We start from the raw sequence: 9983 nt of genomic DNA, 5'->3' as shown, positions 1-9983 counted from the left end.
CCTCCCGGCGTGCGGCGGTGGGCGAAGGCGAGCGCCCCAGGCCGGCGCCGCAGCGTGAGAGCGGCGGGCGGCCCGCCTGCCCTGCTCGGTGGCTCGGCCAGGGCTCCGAGGGATGCGGGGAAAAAATGTCCCGGGGGGAAGGGGAGGGCGCGGGAGGGACTGGGGGCGCAGAGCGGCAGCTCCCCGGAGCGCCCGGCAGTCGGTAAGCGGCGCGGCGCTGCGGCGGTGCCTCCCGGGCAGAGCCAGCGGGGAAATGCCCCGGGCAGCGCTGTCCACCGCCCTTGCACCGCGTTACCTCGCTCTCGCCTCCCTGCTCCTGCCGGGAAGCGGCTGTGCCGGGCGCTCAGGCCGGGCTGCGGAGCTCCGCTGCGCTCCAGCCCCTCATTCCCCTCACTTCAGCCGCTCTGGAGCCGCTGCTCTTCCAAAATACCATTAGGCAACTGCAAGGGATGTTGCTAGGATACCGAGCCCTCTGCAATCGCTCCTTATCTGCCTGTGTAACGCTGCCTACCTTTCCAACAGCACTTGACGTTTATCTCTCGGTGATTTCCTTAGGAAAAAAATATATATTCAATAAGAGGAATTGTGGATTTGGAAGTTATTTTTCATTTCGTTCTTCATAAATGAAAAATAGCATTTTGCAAGCACTGGGTAGATAATGGAGCTCTGCAGTTAATAGGGAGAGGTTTTGTGCTGTGGTTTGTTTGGGGTTTGGGTTTTGTGTGTGTGTGTGTTGTTTTTTGATACTGGGTGCGGGTATGTGCAGAGAAGAGCTGGTCCATGCTGAGGGCCGCTAGTGTTTCTGTAAATGGAGGTCACTGCACACACTGCTCTTGATTTTCCTTCTCTCCTTCTCCATCCTTCCTCCTGCCTGTCCATGGGTTCAGTCCAAACCATAGGTTTCCCTCACCACGTCTGTAGATCCATGTACTTTCCTTCTGTCGCCCCTCACTCCAAAACAATTACCCCCTCAGGGGTGTACCCTTTCACCGCCATTTTCATGTCTGGTTTTACTTCTTTTTCTCTGGATGATGGGTCAACCAGAATCACAGAACCATTTAGGCTGGAAAAGACCCCCAAGATTACTGAGTCCAACCTATGACCAAACACCACCTTGTCAACTAGACCATGGCACTAAGTGCCACATCCAGTCATTACTTGAACACCTCCAGGGATAGTGACTCCACACCTCCCTGGCAGCCCATTCCAATGTTTAACAACGCCTTCCATGAAGAAATCTTTCCTGACGTCCAGTCTAAACCTTCCCACGTGCAGCTTGAGGCCACTTCCTCTTGTCCTGTTGCTGGTTGCCTGGGAGAAGAGCACAGCCCTGCCCTGGCTTCAGCCTCCTTTCAGGAAGTTATAGACAGTGATAAGATCTCCCCTGAACCTTTTTTTCTCCTGGCTAAACACCCCCAGCTCTCTCTGCTGCTCCTCATCTGACTTACTCTCCAGACGATTCTTCAACTCTGTTGCTCTTCTCTGGCCACGCTCCAGCACCGCAATGTCTTTCCTGAAGTGAGGGATCCACAACTGGATCAACGTGTGAAGTGTGACCTTGAGTCATTCAGGAGATGCTGGCTTTTGCACCAATTTAGGAAGCTCCCATGTCCCACATCACTCCAGCTCACAGTTTGTCATTCCTGCCCTATCCCACTCTCCTGCCCCTTTAAATAAAAATTACAAGCAATTTGGTGAATGATATCTTCTTGAACTAGTTTCATCAGAAGAAAGGGCAGGCTTCTTCATCAGAAGAAAGGACAGAAGTTTGCTTGGCATTAAGAAAATCTATGATAAACAATAACAAAGAAAATTGCAACGGCTGCAAAACAAACCAACCAAACAAAAACCGTATGCTCTGTCTTCATTTCCCTTTTTCTCATCCTCACCAAATTTTGATAGAACTTCTGTTCATCCCATGTCCAGTGCATGCCTTAAATTTCCAAAATAGATTAAGTGAAGTTTTCAAACTGTTTTGTATTACAGCTAATGCAGCATGTCTGAGTTGAATACAAGACTTCCATTTTGCCTGGTAAACTTTAAAACCTGGTCTTGCATCACAGGAGTTCTTCTGTCAAGGACTGTGGCCCATGTATATTACATCCCCATAAATTTATGCATGAAGTGCTACACTTTTTTCACACTGACATGTTCATTGAGCTGTTTCACTCTGTTAGGCTGGTTTGAAAGGGAAATTTCAGAGAGAAGGTGGAATGTGCTGTAATTTAACAAAAGCCACAGCTTGCTTATTAATATTGGTACAGAAAGTTTGCTTTAATAAATGTGAATGGTTTGGCCATGTTGTAATGGCTGTTTAATATTTTATGGAGATTTTTACATGCCACACATACAAGCAGGTTTTGTTTAGTTTATTTTTTTTTTCACTCAGAAGAGATGAGCAGTCTCTCTCACAGCTCTCTCACAGCAATCTCTTACAGTTCAGGGTAGGGAAACAGGCCCTGGAGGACACAGTCATATCATAGTAATGTGGCAAGGAGATTCACACCACTTACCTTCTGGCACGTGTCTGGGAGCAAATGAAAGGGAAATTAAATTTCTAGTATTTTAATTTAAAAGGAAATCAATCACTTTGGTCTTCATATTGGAAAATACAAAGGAATGAGATCTTTCCCTACATAGGAGGGCCAGCCGTATTCAACACAAAGATTGTTTTGAGCAGGGCAAAAGCAGAGTAGCAGGCCCTTAATCCCTCTGCTCATCACTAGGTAGGTCTCCATGAGAGAGCTGTCTGGGCATTTTAATGTTTACACCCTCTGGAGAGCTCTCTGGAGTACAGACCTACCATAAAAGCCCACTCATAGATCAGCTGCCGCTCTCAACTCCCCCCCTTTCCATGTGCAGGAGTCAGGGAACACAGGTTTCTAAACAGGAAAGCTCACACAAAGTTAAGGCAGAAAACAAAATACAACAGCGGCTGTGAGGCTCTGCAATTTGGCAAGTCACTGACTAAAGACATATCATTTAAATATGTAATTGGATATCTAATAAATAGCTATGGTGAAACTGATTTCATTCTGTAGATGGCTTTCTACCAGCTAATGGCTGTAAAGGAATCATGTTTTCTTAATATTTTGTTTAATTTTATATGGTCTTATATTGAATTCATTTATGCGATTGCTTTGATGGGTCATCATCAAGACCATGAAAATATATAACTAATTTTCATATACTTTGACTGAAAGCTACTTTGGTGTTTTCTGTTCACTTCTATTTGATCAGGCAACCAGATTAAACTGAATGCCTTACTTGTTTAATAATACTTATAAAAGATCTCACTCACTTGGCCATTCAGATTTAGCAATGCCATTATTCTCTGAAGAACCCATTACCCATTCTGTGCCCACTTATGAACCCACAAATTGTAATTGCAGGCACACTGGACCAGATTAAGCTCGAGTATTACACATGCCTACCCTAACTCCTAGAACAGAAAAAAGGCCCTTAGAAAAGTGAATGGAGTTACAATTTACCACCATATCTTTGCCCACTTGACTTGGGTGCACTAATTTGGTGCTGGGGTGTCCTGGAACAGTCAGAACTATATATGGAACTGTAAAAGTAAGTTATTTACTGTGGCAAGATTACTGTGTGAAATGGAGTGTATTATAATATAATAAAGAAGTATGAGTATATCACCCCACCCTCCTTTTACCCGTCAGAACACCAGCTGGCTGCGAGTCTGACATCCTGTTATGATACGGAGCTTTACTCACTGTGTTTCTTGCGCAAACAATAGTGGAACCACCAGTAGTGGGATAATGCACATTATTGACCAGTGAAGTTAGAAGTAATGTCTTCATTTAAACAATTGTACAATCTCTATGCTGCTGTTCCTGCTAACCAGATCTCCTTGCAACAAATAATTGACTTAAGCCATTGTGAACTTCCAGATTAGTATTCAGTGTGTGCCAAAAACTCAGGCTGTATATATCAAGTGGCAGAATAAGGAATTAATCACTGGATCTTGATACAAATGTGAAATTCAAAAGAACACTTTTGAAAGTTTGGAGTAAAGGGAATTTGTTCATTACCAATAAAAAATGAAAATATCATTGGAAATACCAGACAAAATGTAATTGGCTCTCATTCTGGAGATTCTGCCAGAAAAGCGCTTGTCACAATGTTTCTATCCTGCTTACAAGCCTGCCTCAAAGCCCACTTCAAAATCCTCTGGGCTACTGTAGCAGTGTTTCGGTAGCTGGAACAACGCCAGGAACCATTCTTAGACAGAAATATTTCACAATTTTTCAATTCAAGGCAAATTGAAAGCTATGTTGCAGCCCATCAGAACAAGATTTTCATATCATGAAACTGAGAAAATGACACTTATTTTCAGTGATGTAAAATGTGATGGGCAGGCATGAAGGAGCACTGACAGGTTAGAAAATCAGCTGGGTCCCCTGGATGGACCAAAACCTCAGCCTTGTCCATAATACTCTTCAGCAATAACACTTGGCAAGAGTTCCTCAATTACTGGCAAGAGTTCCTCAATTACCTCGCCCAGAGATTTTTTCAAGGAAATGCCACTTGGCAGGGACATAAATCATGTCATAATTGTGTGTTAATAATTAGTCTCCCATACTTGAATCTAATTTCTGGCCCAGATTTATTTGTAGAAATAGCCTCATAAACCTTCTTTATGCACCTAAGAAAAATGTGTCTCTTTATTCTTGTAGCTGATATACTTCTGTATAGATAAATTTTCCATTTATTTTACCCATGCATACAACTTAAAAGTGAGCCAGGACAAGTGCAGATATTTTATCTGTCAAATACTACAACAGAAATAAAATAATACATTCTCCAATAACGAAAGCTCTAATAAGAGAGATAAATTTCAGAACAGATGGAGGAATAGCCAGCTCTTGCACATAGATCCTTTCATTTGCCTATCTGCTACCTGGCAGTAGCAAAGAGGTTTTGAGGGTTGCTGTCAACTAAAACAAGATTCAAAGTAATGCTGCTATAAAGTATAATTCTTATATAACTGTAGTTCTATGAGAATTGATAGAAGATTTTAGTTGGCTCAGGCTTCTTTTCTTTGGAATAAAAAGCTTAATAAAAATGTTGTCATTAATACTGGAAAACACATTCTTATCTGACATCTGCGATAAGAAATGAAGTATTGTTCAAAACACAGAACTAACTCTTCTTTGCAATCATTCATTATTTAATTCTTTTATTCCTTTTGAATGGACACTGCATTTTGAGTTCCTTTAGAAATGTTTTTCTTTGCTTTTGAATCAGAAAGACTTCTCTTTCTTCTCTTGATATGCAAAAAGACAAAGCTACTTTTATGAAGTGTGTTGTTCGTTTCTAGCTAGGGAAGAACTGGGAAAAGAGATATTTGGTTTTACTGTTTATATGATAGCAGTAACAACAACAGAAGTTTACTTCTGTACAGAATTCAGAATCAATTCCTGGTAAAAAGTGAGAGCAAGTAGCTATAATAACTATATAACCTTTGATGAGCTCAGTGCTGGTGATTTCATATAATTAGCAAGACATAGTGGGAAGTGAGCTCTATTTTAGTGTGTGCTTCTGTGAAAATTGGGAGAAATTACTTTCTGTATTAATTTTTTTTTCTTTTAGGGAATTAATTTACTTAGTGTGTGTGGTAGTGCAGCTGTTTATTTTCCACACTGCAAAGGTTACATTTGCCAGTCTAATTATTTCATTGTAGACCTTTGTCTACAATGTTACTTCTGGTAACATCAGTACTAGCAGGGTTGATGGCTTCTCATTTTGAGGTAATAGCTCTACCTAGTGATGAGAAAGAGCTGCTACAGCACAGATTTTAGAATAGTTTCTCAAACTTTTACAAACCAAAGACCATGTAACTTTCTTTAAAAAAAAATCTTGTGCAGTGTTCAATAACTGTTTCCTCCATTGTTCTTAACTGTATTTAGGAGAACATAAATGTGCCTTTTAAACACATTTTACTGAACACTTTTTTTTGTCTTCCAGAAACAAATCCCAACATTAAATACACTTTAAAAGACTAGAGCAGCACAGCTGAGGGTGTCAAAATACCTTTTTATTAGAATTGTGCCCATTTATTCCAGCTGAAAAAAAAATATATCAGCATATTTTAAAACTCAGTTATATATGTTCAAGCATGAATTTAGTTGCTACAGTTTTATAACAGCTAACCATCTCTCTTACAGCTGAATTTAGCTGTATTCTAGGTGAAAAGAAATTTTTTTTGTATTAAACAAAACATCTATTGAACAGGGCAAAATTTCACAATGGGCAAATTACAATGAAAAAGTGAACTGAAGATCGTAATTTGCAGTTAATCCTGCTGTATTGACTACAAGAGTTAGTTTATATGCTAATTCAGTTGACACCTAATCTTTACTACTCTATGAAAAAGAACCAGAATTTAAATTAGTTCTACCATTATGGTTCTAAAAACTCTAGAGATTTATGTTGTTTTATACTGCAGAGTCAATATCAGACAGCTAATTTTTCTTTCTTATTCTGCAAGCGGTTAAAAAAGCATATATATCTCTCTCTCTCTATATATATAACTTTGGTTTTGTGGTTTGTTCCCCTCTCCCCCTCCCCAGAAAGAGAATAAATTACACCAGATTCCTTCTCATTAGCCAAGACCACTATTGAGTTAAAGTCAGCAATGTTTCATTCCTCTGTGGTCCTGGGCCTGGACAATAGAGCCATTGGTGTGCCATATGCCATGCCTGCCATGTGCACTGTATGGCCAACAGCTCTTTCAACAACCCTTTCTTGTCTGTGCTAAGAAACACGGGGGATGATGGAAGGGCTGGGATGTTAAAAAAAGGATGCGGCAGTAGTGAAAAATGCTTAGTCTTTTGTGCATGCAATAACAAATCACCTTACTTTGTGTTCTCCCTTGCTGCTGCACTAGACATGCCTTCCTAGTACTTTACTAAAGTCCTGAATGCCTGAGCTCTAGAAAAGATTTTCTTTCAACACTCAGCAGTGCTGTGACCTCTAACTCGGAGGTCAGGGCAAGTCTTATTTGTTTTGAAGCTTAACATAATTACACAGGAAGAAAAGAAAAAGGATTAAATAAGAGAGACTATAGCAATAGGAACTCCCAGTGAGAGAGACAGCTACTTTTTATACAATGAGAAAAAAGATTTTTGTCTGGAGGAGAGACAAGTAGACTGTATGTCCTTTAATGTCTTCGAAAGGAAAGGAACAGACAAGAGAAAAAGGAAAAATAAATAAATTCAAAATTATAGGAACAAAGAGCTCTGTTGGGTTGGGAAGCTATTTAAAAGCAGCAAGGTTGCTGGCATGTGATATAATCCCGCTGGTAAAAGCCAAACTAAATTATACAAATGGGAGCTTACCTTACTTCAAGCTACAGATTTTCAAACAGCTTTTGAATTTGACAGTTTCTCTTTTTGGTTTTTTTCTCTACTCAGAAATTAAAGTATGGTTCTGCCTGAGATTTTGAGTGCAAGCACTCAGACTTTTAAGAGCACATAGTGTTATTCTCTCCTAGGGAAGGAAAACCAATACAGGCAAAGGCCTTTGCTCTGTGCATATTTCAGATGTCAGATGTGTTAGCAGAACACCTGCCACTACAACTATTGCTGGGTAAATATATCTGTATCCAACAAGCCTCTACATTTGAAAGATAGTCAGGTATGAGGTACATCGCTTATGCCAACCTGTGTGACTGGGGAGGAGGAACAGATTTCCACCTTTCCCTGAGCTCTGCCCATCACTGATCTCTTTCAGTGTAACAGGCTGCCAGTGCCACCATGGCATATGGATCTTTCTGTGTTGCTCCATTAGGAGAAAAAAACCTTCTTCTTTCAAGCTAAGTCCCTGTTCTAGAAAACATTCAGTCACTGAATGCTGAGAAAAGGAAAGTTGGAGGCATCTGGAAACTTGGAATTGCCTCTTCCCACATCTCCATTGCTACACAAGTTAGGAGAAGAAAAAGACAAGTCTTACTATTACAATTCAGGATGTGTTCAAGGCCAGATCAAGAGCAGTTTGTCCAAGTAAAAAATGGATACTGGTTGCAAAGAGAGTCATGAAAGTGTAGACAAGATACATCTTTCTCCTTCCCACAGCCAAAATGTTCAGTTTTTTCAAATACAGAAATTGTTTCAGCATTATCTTTATTATACCTCAAATTGTTAGTGATGAAGCATTTTCAACAGTGCCTAAGTAGGTGGCCTGGTAGGGTGCAGAATGCCTATTCTCTAGTAATTTCTGTGCAAAGGGCTGGTGGAAGGCTGTGGTGAGATATAAATAGAATTTCTGGTGTTATACATAATTATAAATAGAATTTATAATTATAGATAGAATTTCTGTTATAAATAGAATTTCTGTTATAAATAGAATTTCTGGTGTTATACATCTTAATGAGCTGGCCCATGAATCCACTTGTGGCAACTTTCACCATCAACAAAGGGTGCTCAATTCCTGCCTGAGAAACTGCAGTGAATGTGCTTTGGATGCTGGCAGAAAAGGGAAAGTCTTTCTTTAATATTTGAGTCTTGCCATTGTTTTCCACTTCAGATCTTGTTACCTTCCACAGCTGCTGTGAGAGCAAAGAATGGAAGTGGAGAGCTGGGAGAGCCACCATTACAAAACCAGCCGAAATGTGTTCTCTCACGCAAAAAAGCCCTCTCATGAGGGCTATCTTCAGAAGGATACACCCTGTAAAACCCCTGGTACCACAGGTTGTTAGTCATCACTGTGACAGCAAAAGACCTTCACCATATGCCTTTGTTAATCACAGCCTCCACTTCTCCTCTTCCCCTCCATTCTGTCTCCTCTCCAAACATTTCATTAATCTCACAGAACTTAGATATTTCTGGTCTTCCAAGCATGCTGGTGGCACCACATCCAACAGATGCAGCAAAGGCATTCACCTTTAATGAGACAAAACGAGAAGCACAGACTTCATTTATGAGCAATGCTCAACCGAGACTTGAGCTGATGGCTACCAGTTCAGTGCAAGTCATGAGGCTGCACCAGTTAATGCTACATTGTATTCACTTACCTGTTAGCTGTGGGTTAACTGTTAACTTTGAGCTTTTATTTGCTCAATTACCTGTTGCTTTCAGAGAAACGTTTTAGCCTTTCATCTCAGGTGATTAGGAACAAAACTAATTCAAGCACTTCCTAATCAATTAATCAGGAACTTTCTTACAGTGTTTTTCAGCCGTTATTTAATGGTTTCAGTCTGTGGCCAGGTGGTTATTCTCAGGTACTGAACAGGTATCACAAAGTGGAAAGTCTCCTAGCTACTAATGGCACCCAATATTTACACACAAACCTGTTCTCTCAGCCCAGCTAGAAGCAATTTAAATTTTTTTCAACAAAAATGGAAGGAAAAATCAACTTTAGAGGAGTAGGGTGGAGAAGCCAATGCTTTGAAGAAACTATTACACATGATAATGTCTGCAGGAATGAGAAAACTGAGAGGGATGTGACTTGAGAAGAACACAGGTGAGAGACTGGGGTGTAATTACATCTAGTGTTGTCTGTGGATATGCTGATAAAGAATGCCAATATAAACAGACTATAATGGGCTAGTTAATAATAGTAGAGAAAAGGTCAGGGACATGGCATTTTTTTCTTGTGCTTTTGTAACTACCAAACACTAACATTACCAATACTAAAAAACAGACCATGTGTAGTACTTCTGCCAATAGTCCTATAGGTAACACCATCAACTCCATTAAAATTGGGCATTAAGCATGCAAGACACAGTTAAATGCAGCAGTTATCTCCAGATTTTAGAAGAGATAGTAAAGGGTAGGATAAATATGTGTGTGTTACCCAGTGCACACTAAGGATGCAGACTTTAATGAGGATTTGGGTGGTTTTGCTCTTCCCCAGCTGCGCCTGTCCAGCCTTACCAAGCCACTTTCTGCAAGTCACTTCTCAGTCTCCCTGCTTCAGTTTCTCCATTAAAAATTATTATTTTACGAAATGGTTTGAGACTT

The sequence above is a fragment of the Lichenostomus cassidix genome, chromosome 2 (assembly GCF_008360975.1).
Source record: "Lichenostomus cassidix isolate B80296 chromosome 2, HeHo_3.0, whole genome shotgun sequence".
Taxonomy (NCBI): Eukaryota; Metazoa; Chordata; class Aves; order Passeriformes; family Meliphagidae; genus Lichenostomus; species Lichenostomus cassidix.
Note: the sequence above shows the minus strand (reverse complement) of the source record.